The sequence below is a fragment of the Phyllobates terribilis genome, unplaced genomic scaffold (assembly GCF_046119375.1).
Source record: "Phyllobates terribilis strain yellow unplaced genomic scaffold, ASM4611937v1 Scaffold_3__8_contigs__length_932513732, whole genome shotgun sequence".
In the NCBI taxonomy this organism is placed as follows: domain Eukaryota; kingdom Metazoa; phylum Chordata; class Amphibia; order Anura; family Dendrobatidae; genus Phyllobates; species Phyllobates terribilis.
Genome location: NW_027362763.1, coordinates 14,527,210 through 14,545,465, shown reverse-complemented (window position 1 = coordinate 14,545,465; position 18,256 = coordinate 14,527,210).

The following is an 18,256-nucleotide window of genomic DNA, read 5'->3' as shown; positions in this document are numbered from 1 at the left end:
AGAGATATATAGAGAATCTATAGAATAGAGGAGACGGAGGAGGAGGAGAGATATATAGAGAATCTATAGAATAGAGGAGACGGAGGAGGAGAAGGAGAGATATAGAGAATCTATAGAATAGAGGAGACGGAGGAGGAGAGATATATAGAGAATCTATAGAATAGAGGAGACGGAGGAGGAGAGATATATAGAGAATCTACAGAATAGAGGAGACGGAGGAGGAGGAGAGAGATATAGAGAATCTATAGAAAAGAGGAGACGGAGGAGGAGAGAGATATATAGAGAAACTATAGAATACAGGAGACGGAGGAGGAGGAGAGAGATATAGAGAATCTATAGAATAGAGGAGACGGAGGAGGAGAGATATAGAGAATCTATAGAATAGAGGAAACGGAGGAGGAGGAGAGAGATATAGAGAATCTATAGAATAAAGGAGACGGAGGAGGAGAGAGATAGAGAATCTATAGAATAGAGGAAACGGAGGAGGAGGAGAGAGATATAGAGAATCTATAGAATAGAGGAAACGGAGGAGGAGGAGAGAGATATAGAGAATCTATAGAATAGAGGAGACAGAGGAGGAGGAGAGATATATAGAGAATCTATAGAATAGAGGAGATGGGGGAGGAGGAGAGAGATATAGAGAATCTATAGAATAGAGGAGACGGAGGAGGAGGAGAGATACATAGAGAATCTATAGAATAGAGGAGACGGAGGAGGAGGAGGAGGAGGAGAGATATATAGAGAATCTATAGAATAGAGGAGACAGAGGAGGAGGAGAGATATATAGAGAATAAGGAGGAGGAGGAGGAGGAGGAGAGATATAGAGAATCTATAGAATAGAGGAGACGGAGGAGGAGGAGGAGAGATATATAGAGAATCTATAGAATAGAGGAGACGGCGGAGGAGAGAGATATATAGAGAATCTATAGAATAGAGGAGACGGAGGAGGAGTAGGAGAGAGATATATAGAGAATCTATAGAATAGAGGAGACGGAGGAGGAGTAGGAGAGAGATATATAGAGAATCTATAGAATAGAGGAGACGGAGGAGGAGAGATATATAGAGAATCTATAGAATAGAGGAGACTGAGGAGAGATATATAGAGAATCTATAGAATAGAGGAGGAGGAGGAAAGAGATAGAGAATCTATAGAATAGAGGAGACGGAGGAGGAGGAGGAGAGAGATATATAGAGAATCTATAGAATAGAGGAGACGGATGAGGAGAGATATATAGAGAATCTATAGAATAGAGGAGACGGAGGAGGAGGAGAGATATATAGAGAATCTATAGAATAGAGGAGAAGGAGGAGAGAGATATAGAGAATCTATAGAATAGAGGAGACGGAGGAGGAGGAGGAGAGATATATAGAGAATCTATAGAATAGAAGAGACTGAGGAGGAGGAGGAGAGATATATAGAGAATCTATAGAATAGAGGAGGAGGAGGAGAGAGATCTATAGAGAATCTATAGAACAGAGGAGACGGAGGAGGAAGAGAGATATATAGAGAATCTATAGAATAGAGGAGGAGGAGGAAAGAGATAGAGAATCTATAGAATAGAGGAGACTGAGGAGGAGGAGGAGAGAGATATATAGAGAATCTATAGAATACAGGAGACGGAGGAGGAGGAGAGAGATATAGAGAATCTATAGAATAGAGGAGACGGAGGAGGAGAGAGATATATAGAGAATCTATAGAATAGAGGAGATGGAGGAGGAGGAGGAGGAGAAAGATATAGAGAATCTATAGAATAGAGGAGACGGAGGAGGAGAGAGATATAGAGAATCTATAAAACAGAGGAGACAGAGGAGGAGGAGAGATATATAGAGAATCTATAGAATGGAGGAGGAGGAGGAGGAGGAGGAGGAGGAGGAGGAGAGAGATATATAGAGAAACTATAGAATACAGGAGATGGAGGAGGAGGAGGAGGAGATATATAGAGAATCTATAGAATAGAGGAGACGGAGGAGGAGGAGAGAGATATATAGAGAATCTATAGAATAGAGGAGACGGAGGAAGAGGAGGAGTAGGAGAGATATATAGAGAATCTATAGAATAGAGGAGACGGAGGAGGAGGAGAGAGATATAGAGAATCTATAGAATAGAGGAGGAGGAGGAGGAGAGAGATATAGAGAATCTATAGAATAGAGGAGGAGGAGGAGGAGAGAGATATAGAGAATCTATAGAATAGAGGAGGAGGAGGAGGAGGGATATATAGAGAATCTATAGAATAGAGGAGACGGAGGAGGAGGAGATATATAGAGAATCTATAGAATACAGGAGACGGAGGAGGAGGAGAGATATAGAGAATCTATAGAATAGAGGAGACGGAGGAGGAGGAGGAGAGAGATATAGAGAATCTATAGAATAAAGGAGAAGGAGGAGGAGGAGAGAGATATATAGAGAATCTATAGAATAGAGGAGACGGAGGAGAGATATATAGAGAATCTATAGAATACAGGAGATGGAGGAGGAGGAGGAGGAGATATATAGAGAATCTATAGAATAGAGGAGACGGAGGAGGAGAGAGATGTATAGAGAATCTATAGAATAGAGGAGAAGGAGGAGGAGGAGAGAGATATAGAGAATCTATAGAATAGAGGAAACGGAGGAGGAGGAGGAGGAGATATATAGAGAATCTATAGAATAGAGGAGACAGAGGAGGAGGAGAGAGATATAGAGAATCTATAGAATAGAGGAAACGAAGGAGGAGGAGAGATATATAGAGAATCTATAGAATAGAGGAGACGGAGGAGGAGGAGAGATACATACAGAATCTATAGAATAGAGGAGACGGAGGAGGAGGAGGAGAGATATATAGAGAATCTATAGAATAGAGGAGACGGAGGAGGAGGAGAGATATATAGAGAATCTATAGAATAGAGGAGAAGGAGGAGGAGGAGAGATATATAGAGAATCTATAGAATAGAGGAGACGGAGGAGGAGAGATATATAGAGAATCTATAGAATAGAGGAGATGGAGGAGGAGGAGGAGGAGAGAGATATAGAGAATCTATAGAATAGAGGAGACGGAGGAGGAGGAGAGATATATAGAGAATAAGGAGGAGGAGGAGGAGGAGAGAGATATAGAGAATCTATAGAATAGAGGAGACGGAGGAGGAGGAGGAGGAGAGATATATAGAGAATCTATAGAATAGAGGAGACGGCGGAGGAGAGAGATATATAGAGAATCTATAGAATAGAGGAGACAGGAGGAGGAGGAAAGAGATATAGAGAATCTATAGAATAGAGGAGACGGAGGAGGAGGAGAGAGATATATAGAGAATCTATAGAATAGAGGAGACGGAGGAGAGATATATAGAGAATCTATAGAATAGAGGAGACGGAGGAGGAGGAGAGAGATATATAGAGAATCTATAGAATAGAGGAGACGGAGGAGGAGGAAAGAGATATAGAGAATCTATAGAATAGAGGAGAAGGAGGAGAGAGATATAGAGAATCTATAGAATAGAGGAGGAGGAGAGATATATAGAGAATCTATAGAATAGAGGAGACGGAGGAGGAGAGAGATATATAGAGAATCTATAGAATAGAGGAGATGGAGGAGGAGGAGAGATATATAGAGAATCTATAAAACAGAGGAGACGGAGGAGGAGAGAGATATAGAGAATCTATAAAACAGAGGAGACGGAGGAGGAGGAGGAGGAGGAGAGATATATAGAGAATCTATAGAATGGAGGAAGAGGAGGAGGAGGAGGAGGAGGAGAGATATATAGAGAATCTATAGAATAGAGGAGAAGGAGGAGGAGGAGAGATATAGAGAATCTATAGAATAGAGGAGAAGGAGGAGGAGGAGATATATAGAGAATCTATACAATAGAGGAGACGGAGGAGGAGAGAGATATATAGAGAATCTATAGAATAGAGGAGAAGGAGGAGGAGGAGAGATATATAGAGAATCTATAGAATAGAGGAGACGGAGGAGGAGGAGAGATATATAGAGAATCTATAGAATAGAGGAGACGGAGGAGGAGAGAGATATATAGAGAATCTATAGAATAGAGGAGAAGGAGGAGGAGGAGGAGGAGGAGGAGGAGGAGAGATATATAGAGAATCTATAGAATAGAGGAGACGGAGGAGGAGGAGAGATATATAGAGAATCTATAGAATAGAGGAGACTGAGGAGGAGAGAGATATATAGAGAATCTATAGAATAGAGGAGACGGAGGAGGAGAGAGATATATAGAGAATCTATAGAATAGAGGAGAAGGAGGAGGAGGAGAGATATATAGAGAATCTATAGAATAGAGGAGACGGAGGAGGAGGAGAGAGATAGAGAATCTATAGAATAGAGGAGGAGGAGGAGGAGGAGGAGGAGGAGGAGGAGGAGGAGGAGGAGGAGGGATATATAGAGAATCTATAGAATAGAGAAGACGGAGGAGGAGGAGATATATAGAGAATCTATAGAATACAGGAGACGGAGGAGGAGGAGAGATATAGAGAATCTATAGAATAGAGGAGACGGAGGAGGAGGAGGAGAGAGATATAGAGAATCTATAGAATAAAGGAGAAGGAGGAGGAGGAGAGAGATATATAGAGAATCTATAGAATAGAGGAGACGGAGGAGAGATATATAGAGAATCTATAGAATACAGGAGATGGAGGAGGAGGAGGAGAGAGATGTATAGAGAATCTATAGAATAGAGGAGACGGAGGAGGAAGAGGAGAGATATATAGAGAATCTATAGAATAGAGGAGAAGGAGGAGGAGGAGAGAGATATAGAGAATCTATAGAATAGAGGAAACGGAGGAGGAGGAGGAGATATATAGAGAATCTATAGAATAGAGGAGACAGAGGAGGAGGAGAGAGATATAGAGAATCTATAGAATAGAGGAAACGAAAGAGGAGGAGGAGAGATATATAGAGAATCTATAGAATAGAGGAGACGGAGGAGGAGGAGAGATACATAGAGAATCTATAGAATAGAGGAGACGGAGGAGGAGGAGAGATATATAGAGAATCTATAGAATAGAGGAGACGGAGGAGGAGGAGAGATATATAGAGAATCTATAGAATAGAGGAGAAGGAGGAGGAGGAGAGATATATAGAGAATCTATAGAATAGAGGAGACGGAGGAGGAGAGAGATATAGAGAATCTATAGAATAGAGGAGATGGAGGAGGAGGAGGAGAGAGATATAGAGAATCTATAGAATAGAGGAGACGGAGGAGGAGAGATATATAGAGAATCTATAGAATAGAGGAGACGGCGGAGGAGAGAGATATACAGAGAATCTATAGAATAGAGGAGACGGAGGAGGAGGAGAGAGATATATAGAGAATCTATAGAATAGAGGAGACGGAGGAGAGATATATAGAGAATCTATAGAATAGAGGAGACGGAGGAGGAGGAGAGAGATATATAGAGAATCTATAGAATAGAGGAGACAGGAGGAGGAGGAAAGAGATATAGAGAATCTATAGAATAGAGGAGACGGAGGAGGAGGAGAGAGATATATAGAGAATCTATAGAATAGAGGAGACGGAGGAGAGATATATAGAGAATCTATAGAATAGAGGAGACGGAGGAGGAGGAGAGAGATATATAGAGAATCTATAGAATAGAGGAGACGGAGGAGGAGGAAAGAGATATAGAGAATCTATAGAATAGAGGAGAAGGAGGAGAGAGATATAGAGAATCTATAGAATAGAGGAGGAGAGATATATAGAGAATCTATAGAATAGAGGAGACGGAGGAGGAGAGAGATATATAGAGAATCTATAGAATAGAGGAGATGGAGGAGGAGGAGAGAGATATAGAGAATCTATAAAACAGAGGAGACGGAGGAGGAGGAGAGATATATAGAGAATCTATAGAATGGAGGAAGAGGAGGAGGAGGAGGAGGAGAGATATATAGAGAATCTATAGAATAGAGGAGAAGGAGGAGGAGGAGAGATATAGAGAATCTATAGAATAGAGGAGAAGGAGGAGGAGGAGATATATAGAGAATCTATAGAATAGAGGAGACGGAGGAGGAGAGAGATATATAGAGAATCTATAGAATAGAGGAGAAGGAAGGAGGAGAGAGATATATAGAGAATCTATAGAATAGAGGAGACGGAGGAGGAGAGAGATATATAGAGAATCTATAGAATAGAGGAGAAGGAGGAGGAGGAGGAGAGATATATAGAGAATCTATAGAATAGAGGAGACGGAGGAGGAGGAGAGATATATAGAGAATCTATAGAATAGAGGAGACGGAGGAGGAGAGAGATATATAGAGAATCTATAGAATAGAGGAGACGGAGGAGGAGAGAGATATATAGAGAATCTATAGAATAGAGGAGAAGGAGGAGGAGGAGGAGGAGATATATAGAGAATCTATAGAATAGAGGAGACGGAGGAGGAGGAGAGATATATAGAGAATCTATAGAATAGAGGAGACTGAGGAGGAGAGAGATATATAGAGAATCTATAGAATAGAGGAGACGGAGGAGGAGAGAGATATATAGAGAATCTATAGAATAGAGGAGAAGGAGGAGGAGGAGAGATATATAGAGAATCTATAGAATAGAGGAGACGGAGGAGGAGGAGAGATATATAGAGAATCTATAGAATAGAGGAGACGGAGGAGGAGGAGAGATATATAGAGAATCTATAGAATAGAGGAGAAGGAGGAGGAGGAGAGAGATATAGAGAATCTATAGAATAGAGGAGACGGAGGAGGAGGAGAGAGATATATAGAGAATCTATAGAATAGAGGAGATGGAGGAGGAGAGAGATATAGAGAATCTATAGAATAGAGGAGACGGAGGAGGAGGAGATATATAGAGAATCTATAGAATAGAGGAGACGGAGGAGAGAAATATAGAGAATCTATAGAATAGAGGAGATGGAGGAGGAGAGAGATATAGAGAATCTATAGAATAGAGGAGACTGAGGAGGAGGAGGAGAGAGATATAGAGAATCTATAGAATAGAGGAGACTGAGGAGGAGGAGAGAGATATAGAGAATCTATAGAATAGAGGAGAAGGAGGAGGAGAGAGATAGAGAATCTATAGAATAGAGGAGACGGAGGAGGAGGAGGAGAGAGATATAGAGAATCTATAGAATAGAGGAGACGGAGGAGGAGATATATAGAGAATCTATAGAATAGAGGAGACGGAGGAGGAGGAGAGATATATAGAGAATCTATAGAATGGAGGAGGAGGAGATATATAGAGAATCTATAGAATAGAGGAGACGGAGGAGGAGAGAGATATATAGAGAATCTATAGAATAGTGGAGAAGGAGGAGGAGAGATATATAGAGAATCTACAGAATAGTGGAGATGGAGGAGGAGGAGGAGAGATATAGAGAATCTACAGAATAGAGGAGATGGAGGAGGAGAGAGAGATATAGAGAATCTATAGAATAGAGGAGAAGGAGGAGGAGGAGAGATATATAGAGAATCTATAGAATAGAGGAGACGGAGGAGGAGGAGAGATATATAAAGAATCTATAGAATAGAGGAGACGGAGGAGGAGATATATAGAGAATCTACAGAATAGTGGAGATGGAGGAGGAGGAGGAGGAGAGAGATATAGAGAATCTATAGAATAGAGGAGACGGAGGAGGAGGAGAGATACATAGAGAATCTATAGAATAGAGGAAACGGAGGAGGAGAGATAGAGAATCTATAGAATAGAGGAAACGGAGGAGGAGAGATATATAGAGAATCTATAGAATAGAGGAAACGGAGGAGGAGAGAGATATAGAGAATCAATAGAATAGAGGAGACGGAGGAGGAGGAGGAGGAGGAGAGAGATATAGAGAATCAATAGAATAGAGGAGACGGAGGAGGAGGAGGAGGAGGAGAGAGATATAGAGAATCTATAGAATAGAGGAAACGGAGGAGGAGGAGGAGATATATAGAGAATGTATAGAATAGAGGAGACAGAGGAGGAGGAGAGAGATATAGAGAATCTATAGAATAGAGGAAACGGAAGAGGAGGAGGAGGAGATATATAGAGAATCTATAGAATAGAGGAGACGGAGGAGGAGAGAGATACATAGAGAATCTATAGAATAGAGGAGACGGAGGAGGAGGAGGAGGAGAGATATATAGAGAATCTATAGAATAGAGGAGAAGGAGGAGGAGGAGAGATATATAGAGAATCTATAGAATAGAGGAGACGGAGGAGGAGGAGAGATATATAGAGAATAAGGAGGAGGAGGAGAGAGAGAGATATAGAGAATCTATAGAATAGAGGAGACGGAGGAGGAGAGATATATAGAGAATCTATAGAATAGAGGAGACGGAGGAGAGATATATAGAGAATCTACAGAATAGAGGAGACGGAGGAGGAGGAGAGAGATATATAGAGAATCTATAGAATAGAGGAGACGGAGGAGGAGGAAAGAGATATAGAGAATCTATAGAATAGAGGAGACGGAGGAGGAGGAGAGAGATATATAGAGAATCTATAGAATAGAGGAGAAGGAGGAGAGAGATATAGAGAATCTATAGAATAGAGGAGACGGAGGAGGAGGAGGAGAGATATATAGAGAACCTATAGAATAGAGGAGACGGAGGAGGAGAGAGATATAGAGAATCTATAAAACAGAGGAGACGGAGGAGGAGGAGGAGGAGGAGGAGAGATATATAGAGAATCTATAGAATAAAGGAGGAGGAGGAGAGATATAGAGAATCTATAGAATAGAGGAGAAGGAGGAGGAGGAGATATATAGAGAATCTATAGAATAGAGGAGACTGAGGAGGAGAGAGATATATAGAGAATCTATAGAATAGAGGAGACGGAGGAGGAGAGAGATATATAGAGAATCTATAGAATAGAGGAGACGGAGGAGGAGGAGAGATATATAGAGAATCTATAGAATAGAGGAGACGGAGGAGGAGAGAGATATATAGAGAATCTATAGAATAGAGGAGAAGGAGGAGGAGGAGGAGAGATATATAGAGAATCTATAGAATAGAGGAGACGGAGGAGGAGGAGAGATATATAGAGAATCTATAGAATAGAGGAGAAGGAGGAGGAGGAGAGAGATATATAGAGAATCTATAGAATAGAGGAGATGGAGGAGGAGAGAGATATAGAGAATCTATAGAATAGAGGAGATGGAGGAGGAGGAGAGAGATATAGAGAATCTATAGAATAGAGGAGACGGAGGAGGAGAGAGATATATAGAGAATCTATAGAATAGAGGAGACGGAGGAGGAGGAGAGAGATATATAGAGAATCTATAGAATAGAGGAGACGGAGGAGGAGGAGAGAGATATAGAGAATCTATATAACAGAGGAGAAGGAGGAGGAGGAGGAGATATATAGAGAATCTATAGAATAGAGGAGACGGAGGAGGAGGAGAGAGATATATAGAGAATCTATAGAATAGTGGAGACGGAGGAGGAGGAGATATATATAGAGAATCTATAGAATAGAGGAGACGGAGGAGGAGAGAGATATATAGAGAATCTATAGAGTAGAGGAGACGGAGTAGGAGGAGAGATATATAGAGAATCTATAGAATAGAGGAGACGGAGGAGGAGAGATATATAGAGAATCTATAGAATAGAGGAGAAGGAGGAGGAGGAGGAGGAGAGAGATATATAGAGAATCTATAGAATAGAGGAGACGGAGGAGGAGAAGGAGGAGAGAGATATATAGAGAATCTATAGAATAGAGGAGACGGGGGAGGAGAGATATATAGAGAATCTATAGAATAGAGGAGACGGAGGAGGAGAGATATATAGAGAATCTATAGAATAGAGGAGACGGAGGAGGAGAGATATATAGAGAATCTATAGAATAGAGGAGACGGAGGAGGAGGAGAGATATATAGAGAATCTATAGAATGGAGGAGGAGGAGATATATAGAGAATCTATAGAATAGAGGAGACTGAGGAGGAGAGAGATATATAGAGAATCTATAGAATAGAGGAGAAGGAGGAGGAGAGATATATAGAGAATCTATAGAATAGAGGAGACGGAGGAAGAGGAGAGATATATAGAGAATCTATAGAATAGAGGAGGAGGAGGAGGAGGAGGAGGAGGAGGAGGAGGAGAGATATAGAGAATCTATAGAATAGAGGAGAAGGAGGAGGAGGAGGAGAGATATAGAGAATCTATAGAATAGAGGAGAAGGAGGAGGAGAGATATATAGAGAATCTATAGAATAGAGGAGACGGAGGAGGAGGAGGAGGAGAGAGATATAGAGAATCTATAGAATAGAGGAGACGGAGGAGGAGGAGAGAGATATATAGAGAATCTATAGAATAGAGGAGACGGAGGAGGAGAGAGATATATAGAGAATCTATAGAATAGAGGAGAAGGAGGAGATATATAGAGAATCTACAGAATAGAGGAGATGGAGGAGGAGAGAGAGATATATAGAGAATCTATAGAATAGAGGAGACGGAGGAGGAAGAGGAGAGATATATAGAGAATCTATAGAATAGAGGAGACGGAGGATGAGGAGAGAGATATATAGAGAATCTATAGAATAGAGGAGACGGAGGAAGAGGAGAGATATATAGAGAATCTATAGAATAGAGGAGACAGAGAAGGAGGAGGAGAGAGATATATAGAGAATCTATAGAATAGAGGAGACGGAGGAGGAGGAGAGATATATAGAGAATCTATAGAATAGAGGAGACGGAGGAGGAGGAGAGAGATAGAGAATCTATAGAATAAAGGAGAAGGAGGAGGAGGAGAGATATATAGAGAATCTATAGAATAGAGGAGATGGAGGAGGAGGAGAGAGATATAGAGAATCTATAGAATAAAGGAGAAGGAGGAGGAGGAGAGATATATAGGGAATCTATAGAATAGAGGAGACGGAGGAGGAGGAGAGAGATATAGAGAATCTATAGAATAAAGGAGAAGGAGGAGGAGGAGAGATATATAGAGAATCTATAGAATAGAGGAGACGGAGGAGAGAGATATAGAGAATCTATAGAATAAAGGAGAAGGAGGAGGAGGAGAGATATATAGAGAATCTATAGAATAGAGGAGATGGAGGAGGAGGAGGAGAGAGATATAGAGAATCTATAGAATAGAGGAGAAGGAGGAGGAGAGAGATATATAGAGAATCTATAGAATAGAGGAGACGGCGGAGGAGGAGGAGAGATATATAGAGAATCTATAGAATAGAGGAAACGGAGGAGGAGGAGGAGGAGGAGGAGGAGGAGGAGGAGATATATAGAGAATCTATAGAATAGAGGAGACAGAGCAGGAGGAGAGAGAAATAGAGAATCTATAGAATAGAGGAAACGGAAGAGGAGGAGGAGATATATAGAGAATCTATAGAATAGAGGAGACGGAGGAGGAGGAGAGATACATAGAGAATCTATAGAATAGAGGAGACGGAGGAGGAGGAGGAAAGATATATAGAGAATCTATAGAATAGAGGAGACGGAGGAGGAGGAGGAGGAGAGAGATATAGAGAATCTATAGAATAGAGGAGACGGAGGAGGAGGAGAGAGATATATAGAGAATCTATAGAATAGAGGAGACGGAGGAGGAGAGAGATATATAGAGAATCTATAGAATAGAGGAGAAGGAGGAGATATATAGAGAATCTACAGAATAGAGGAGAAGGAGGAGGAGAGATATATAGAGAATCTATAGAATAGAAGAGACTGAGGAGGAGGAGGAGAGATATATAGAGAATCTATAGAATAGAGGAGGAGGAGGAGAGAACTATAGAGAATCTATAGAACAGAGGAGACGGAGGAGGAGAGATATATAGAGAATCTATAGAATAGAGGAGACTGAGGAGGAGGAGAGAGATATATAGAGAATCTATAGAATAGAGGAGAAGGAGGAGGAGGAGAGATATATAGAATAGAGGAGACGGAGGAGGAGGAAGAGAGAGATATATAGAGAATCTATAGAATAGAGGAGACGGAGAAGGAGATATAGAGAATCTATAGAATAGAGGAGACAGGAGGAGGAGGAGGAGAGATATATAGAGAATCTATAGAATAGAGGAGACGGAGGAGGAGGAGAGATATATAGAGAATCTATAGAATAGAGAAGACGGAGGAGGAGGAGAGATATATAGAGAATCTATAGAATAGAGGAGAAGGAGGAGGAGGAGGAGAGATATATATAGAGAATCTATAGAATAGAGGAGATGGAGGAGGAGAGAGCTATAGAGAATCTATAGAATAGAGGAGATGGAGGAGGAGGAGGAGGAGGAGATATATAGAGAATCTATAGAATAGAGGAGATGGAGGAGGAGAGATATATAGAGAATCTATAGAATAGAGGAGACGGAGGAGGAGGAGGAGAGATATATAGAGAATCTATAGAATAGAGGAGACGGAGGAGGAGGAGAGATATATAGAGAATCTATAGAATAGAGGAGACGGAGGAGGAGAGAAATATAGAGAATCTATAGAATAGAGGAGACGGAGGAGGAGGAGGAGAGATATATAGAGAATCTATAGAATAGAGGAGACGGAGGAGGAGGAGGAGATATATAGAGAATCTACAGAATAGTGGAGATGGAGTAGGAGGAGGAGGAGAGAGATATAGAGAATCTATAGAATAGAGGAGACGGAGGAAGAGGAGAGAGATATAGAGAATCTATAGAATAGAGGAGACGGAGGAGGAGGAGAGATATATAGAGAATCTATAGAATAGAGGAGAAGGAGGAGGAGAGAGATAAATAGAGAATCTATAGAGTAGAGGAGACGGAGGAGGAGGAGAGATATATAGAGAATCTATAGAGTAGAGGAGACGGAGGAGGAGCAGAGATATATAGAGAATCTATAGAATAGAGGAGACGGAGCAGGAGGAGGAGAGATATAGAGAATCTATAGAATAGAGGAGAAGGAGGAGGAGGAGAGATATATAGAGAATCTACAGAATAGAGGAGACGGAGGAGGAGGAGAGATATATAGAGAATCTATAGAATAGAGGAGAAGGAGGAGGAGGAGAGAGATATATAGAGAATCTATAGAATAGAGGAGACGGAGGAGGAGGAGGAGAGATATATAGAGAATCTATAGAATAGAGGAGACGGAGGAGGAGGAGGAGAGATATACAGAGAATCTATAGAATAGAAGAGACGGAGGAGGAGGAGGAGAGATATACAGAGAATCTATAGAATAGAGGAGACGGAGGAGAGAGATATAGAGAATCTATAGAATAGAGGAGACGGAGGAGGAGGAGGAGGAGGAGAGAGATATAGAGAATCTATAGAATAGAGGAGATGGAGGAGGAGGAGGAGAGAGATATAGAGAATCTATAGAATACAGGAGACGGAGGAGGAGAGAGATATATAGAGAATCTATAGAATAGAGGAGAAAGAGGAGGAGGAGGAGAGATATATAGAGAATCTATAGAATAGAGGAGACGGAGGAGGAGAGATATATATAGAGAATCTATAGAATAGAGGAGACGGAGGAGGAGGAGAGATATATAGAGAATCTATAGAATAGAGGAGACGGAGGAGAGATATATAGAGAATCTATAGAATAGAGGAGAAGGAGGAGGAAGAGGAGAGATATATAGAGAATCTATAGAATAGAGGAGAAGGAGGAGGAGAGATATATAGAGAATCTATAGAATATTGGAGACGGAGGAGGAGGAGAGAGATATAGAGAATCTATAGAATAGAGGAGATGGAGGAGGAGGAGGAGAGAGATATATAGAGAATCTATAGAATAGAGGAGAAAGAGGAGGAGGAGGAGGAGAGAGATATATAGAGAATCTATAGAATAGAGGAGGAGGAGAGAGATATAGAGAATCTATAGAATAGAGGAGACGGAGGAGGAGAGATATATAGAGAATCTATAGAATAGAGGAGACGGAGGAGGAGTAGGAGAGAGATATATAGAGAATCTATAGAATAGAGGAGACGGAGGAGGAGAGATATATAGAGAATCTATAGAATAGAGGAGACGGAGGAGGAGGAGAGAGATATAGAGAATCTTTAGAATAGAGGAGACGGAGGAGGAGGAGATATAGAGAATCTATAGAATAGAGAAGGAGGAGGAGAGAGAAATAGAGAATCTATAGAATAGAGGAGACGGAGGAGGAGGAGAGAGATATAGAGAATCTGTAAAACAGAGGAGACGGAGGAGGAGGAGAGATATATAGAGAATCTATAGAACAGGAGGAGGAGGAGATATAGAGAATCTATAGAATAGAGGAGGAGGAGGAGAGATATATAGAGAATTTATAGAATAGAGGAGACGAAGGAGGAGGAGGAGAGATAGAGAATCTATAGAATAGAGGAGACGGAGGAGGAGGAGAGAGATATAGAGAATCTATAGAATAGAGGAGGAGAGATATATAGAGAATCTATAGAATAGAGGAGACGGAGGAGGAGGAGAGATATATAGAGAATCTATAGAATAGAGGAAACGGAAGAGGAGGAGGAGATATATAGAGAATCTATAGAATAGAGGAGACGGAGGAGGAGGAGAGATACATAGAGAATCTATAGAATAGAGGAGACGGAGGAGGAGGAGAGAGATATAGAGAATCTTTAGAATAGAGGAGACGGAGGAGGAGGAGATATAGAGAATCTATAGAATAGAGGAGACGGAGGAGGAGGAGGAGGAGGAGAGATATATAGAGAATCTATAGAATAGAGGAGACAGAGGAGGAGGAGAGATATATAGAGAATAAGGAGGAGGAGGAGGAGAGATATAGAGAATCTATAGAATAGAGGAGACGGAGGAGGAGTAGGAGAGAGATATATAGAGAATCTATAGAATAGAGGAGACGGAGGAGGAGAGATATATAGAGAATCTATAGAATAGAGGAGACTGAGGAGAGATATATAGAGAATCTATAGAATAGAGGAGGAGGAGGAAAGAGATATAGAGAATCTATAGAATAGAGGAGACGGAGGAGGAGGAGAGAGATATATAGAGAATCTATAGAATAGAGGAGAAGGAGGAGAGAGATATAGAGAATCTATAGAATAGAGGAGACGGAGGAGGAGGAGGAGAGATATATAGAGAACCTATAGAATAGAGGAGACGGAGGAGGAGAGAGATATAGAGAATCTATAAAACAGAGGAGACGGAGGAGGAGGAGGAGGAGGAGGAGGAGAGATATATAGAGAATCTATAGAATAAAGGAGGAGGAGGAGAGATATAGAGAATCTATAGAATAGAGGAGAAGGAGGAGGAGGAGATATATAGAGAATCTATAGAATAGAGGAGACTGAGGAGGAGAGAGATATATAGAGAATCTATAGAATAGAGGAGACGGAGGAGGAGAGAGATATATAGAGAATCTATAGAATAGAGGAGACGGAGGAGGAGGAGAGATATATAGAGAATCTATAGAATAGAGGAGACGGAGGAGGAGAGAGATATATAGAGAATCTATAGAATAGAGGAGAAGGAGGAGGAGGAGGAGAGATATATAGAGAATCTATAGAATAGAGGAGACGGAGGAGGAGGAGAGATATATAGAGAATCTATAGAATAGAGGAGAAGGAGGAGGAGGAGAGAGATATATAGAGAATCTATAGAATAGAGGAGATGGAGGAGGAGAGAGATATAGAGAATCTATAGAATAGAGGAGATGGAGGAGGAGGAGAGAGATATAGAGAATCTATAGAATAGAGGAGACGGAGGAGGAGAGAGATATATAGAGAATCTATAGAATAGAGGAGACGGAGGAGGAGGAGAGAGATATATAGAGAATCTATAGAATAGAGGAGACGGAGGAGGAGGAGAGAGATATAGAGAATCTATATAACAGAGGAGAAGGAGGAGGAGGAGGAGATATATAGAGAATCTATAGAATAGAGGAGACGGAGGAGGAGGAGAGAGATATATAGAGAATCTATAGAATAGTGGAGACGGAGGAGGAGGAGATATATATAGAGAATCTATAGAATAGAGGAGACGGAGGAGGAGAGAGATATATAGAGAATCTATAGAGTAGAGGAGACGGAGTAGGAGGAGAGATATATAGAGAATCTATAGAATAGAGGAGACGGAGGAGGAGAGATATATAGAGAATCTATAGAATAGAGGAGACGGAGGAGGAGAAGGAGGAGAGAGATATATAGAGAATCTATAGAATAGAGGAGACGGGGGAGGAGAGATATATAGAGAATCTATAGAATAGAGGAGACGGAGGAGGAGAGATATATAGAGAATCTATAGAATAGAGGAGACGGAGGAGGAGAGATATATAGAGAATCTATAGAATAGAGGAGACGGAGGAGGAGGAGAGATATATAGAGAATCTATAGAATGGAGGAGGAGGAGATATATAGAGAATCTATAGAATAGAGGAGACTGAGGAGGAGAGAGATATATAGAGAATCTATAGAATAGAGGAGAAGGAGGAGGAGAGATATATAGAGAATCTATAGAATAGAGGAGACGGAGGAAGAGGAGAGATATATAGAGAATCTATAGAATAGAGGAGGAGGAGGAGGAGGAGGAGGAGGAGGAGGAGGAGGAGGAGGAGGAGAGATATAGAGAATCTATAGAATAGAGAAGGAGGAGGAGGAGGAGAGATATAGAGAATCTATAGAATAGAGGAGAAGGAGGAGGAGAGATATATAGAGAATCTATAGAATAGAGGAGACGGAGGAGGAGGAGGAGGAGAGAGATATAGAGAATCTATAGAATAGAGGAGACGGAGGAGGAGGAGAGAGATATATAGAGAATCTATAGAATAGAGGAGACGGAGGAGGAGAGAGATATATAGAGAATCTATAGAATAGAGGAGAAGGAGGAGATATATAGAGAATCTACAGAATAGAGGAGATGGAGGAGGAGAGAGAGATATATAGAGAATCTATAGAATAGAGGAGACGGAGGAGGAAGAGGAGAGATATATAGAGAATCTATAGAATAGAGGAGACAGAGAAGGAGGAGGAGAGAGATATATAGAGAATCTATAGAATAGAGGAGAAGGAGGAGGAGGAGAGAGATAGAGAATCTATAGAATAAAGGAGAAGGAGGAGGAGGAGAGATATATAGAGAATCTATAGAATAGAGGAGACTGAGGAGGAGGAGAGAGATATAGAGAATCTATAGAATAAAGGAGAAGGAGGAGGAGGAGAGATATAGAGAATCTATAGAATAGAGGAGATGGAGGAGGAGGAGAGAGATATAGAGAATCTATAGAATAAAGGAGAAGGAGGAGGAGGAGAGATATATAGGGAATCTATAGAATAGAGGAGACGGAGGAGGAGGAGAGAGATATAGAGAATCTATAGAATAAAGGAGAAGGAGGAGGAGGAGAGATATATAGAGAATCTATAGAATAGAGGAGACGGAGGAGGAGGAGAGAGATATAGAGAATCTATAGAATAAAGGAGAAGGAGGAGGAGGAGAGATATATAGAGAATCTATAGAATAGAGGAGATGGAGGAGGAGGAGGAGAGAGATATAGAGAATCTATAGAATAGAGGAGAAGGAGGAGGAGAGAGATATATAGAGAATCTATAGAATAGAGGAGACGGCGGGAGGAGGAGGAGAGATATATAGAGAATCTATAGAATAGAGGAAACGGAGGAGGAGGAGGAGGAGGAGGAGATATATAGAGAATCTATAGAATAGAGGAGACAGAGCAGGAGGAGAGAGAAATAGAGAATCTATAGAATAGAGGAAACGGAAGAGGAGGAGGAGATATATAGAGAATCTATAGAATAGAGGAGACGGAGGAGGAGGAGAGATACATAGAGAATCTATAGAATAGAGGAGACGGAGGAGGAGGAGGAAAGATATATAGAGAATCTATAGAATAGAGGAGACGGGAGGAGGAAGGAGGAGAGAGATATATAGAGAATCTATAGAATAGAGGAGACTGAGGAGGAGGAGGAAAGAGATAGAGAATCTATAGAATAGAGGAGACGGAGGAGGAGGAGAAGAGATAAATAGAGAATCTATAGAATAGAGGAGACGGAGGAGGAGGAGGAGGAGAGAGATATATAGAGAATCTATAGAATAGAGGAGACGGAGGAGGAGGAGAAGAGATATATAGAGAATCTATAGAATAGAGGAGACGGAGGAGGAGGAGAAGAGATAAATAGAGAATCTATAGAATAGAGGAGACTGAGGAGGAGGAGGAAAGAGATATAGAGAATCTATAGAATAGAGGAGACGGAGGAGGAGGAGGAGAGAGATATATAGAGAATCTATAGAATAGAGGAGACGGAGGAGGAGGAGAAGAGATATATAGAGAATCTATAGAATAGAGGAGAAGGAGGAGAGAGATATAGAGAATCTATAGAATAGAGGAGAAGGAGGAGGAGAGATATATAGAGAATCTATAGAATAGAAGAGACTGAGGAGGAGGAGGA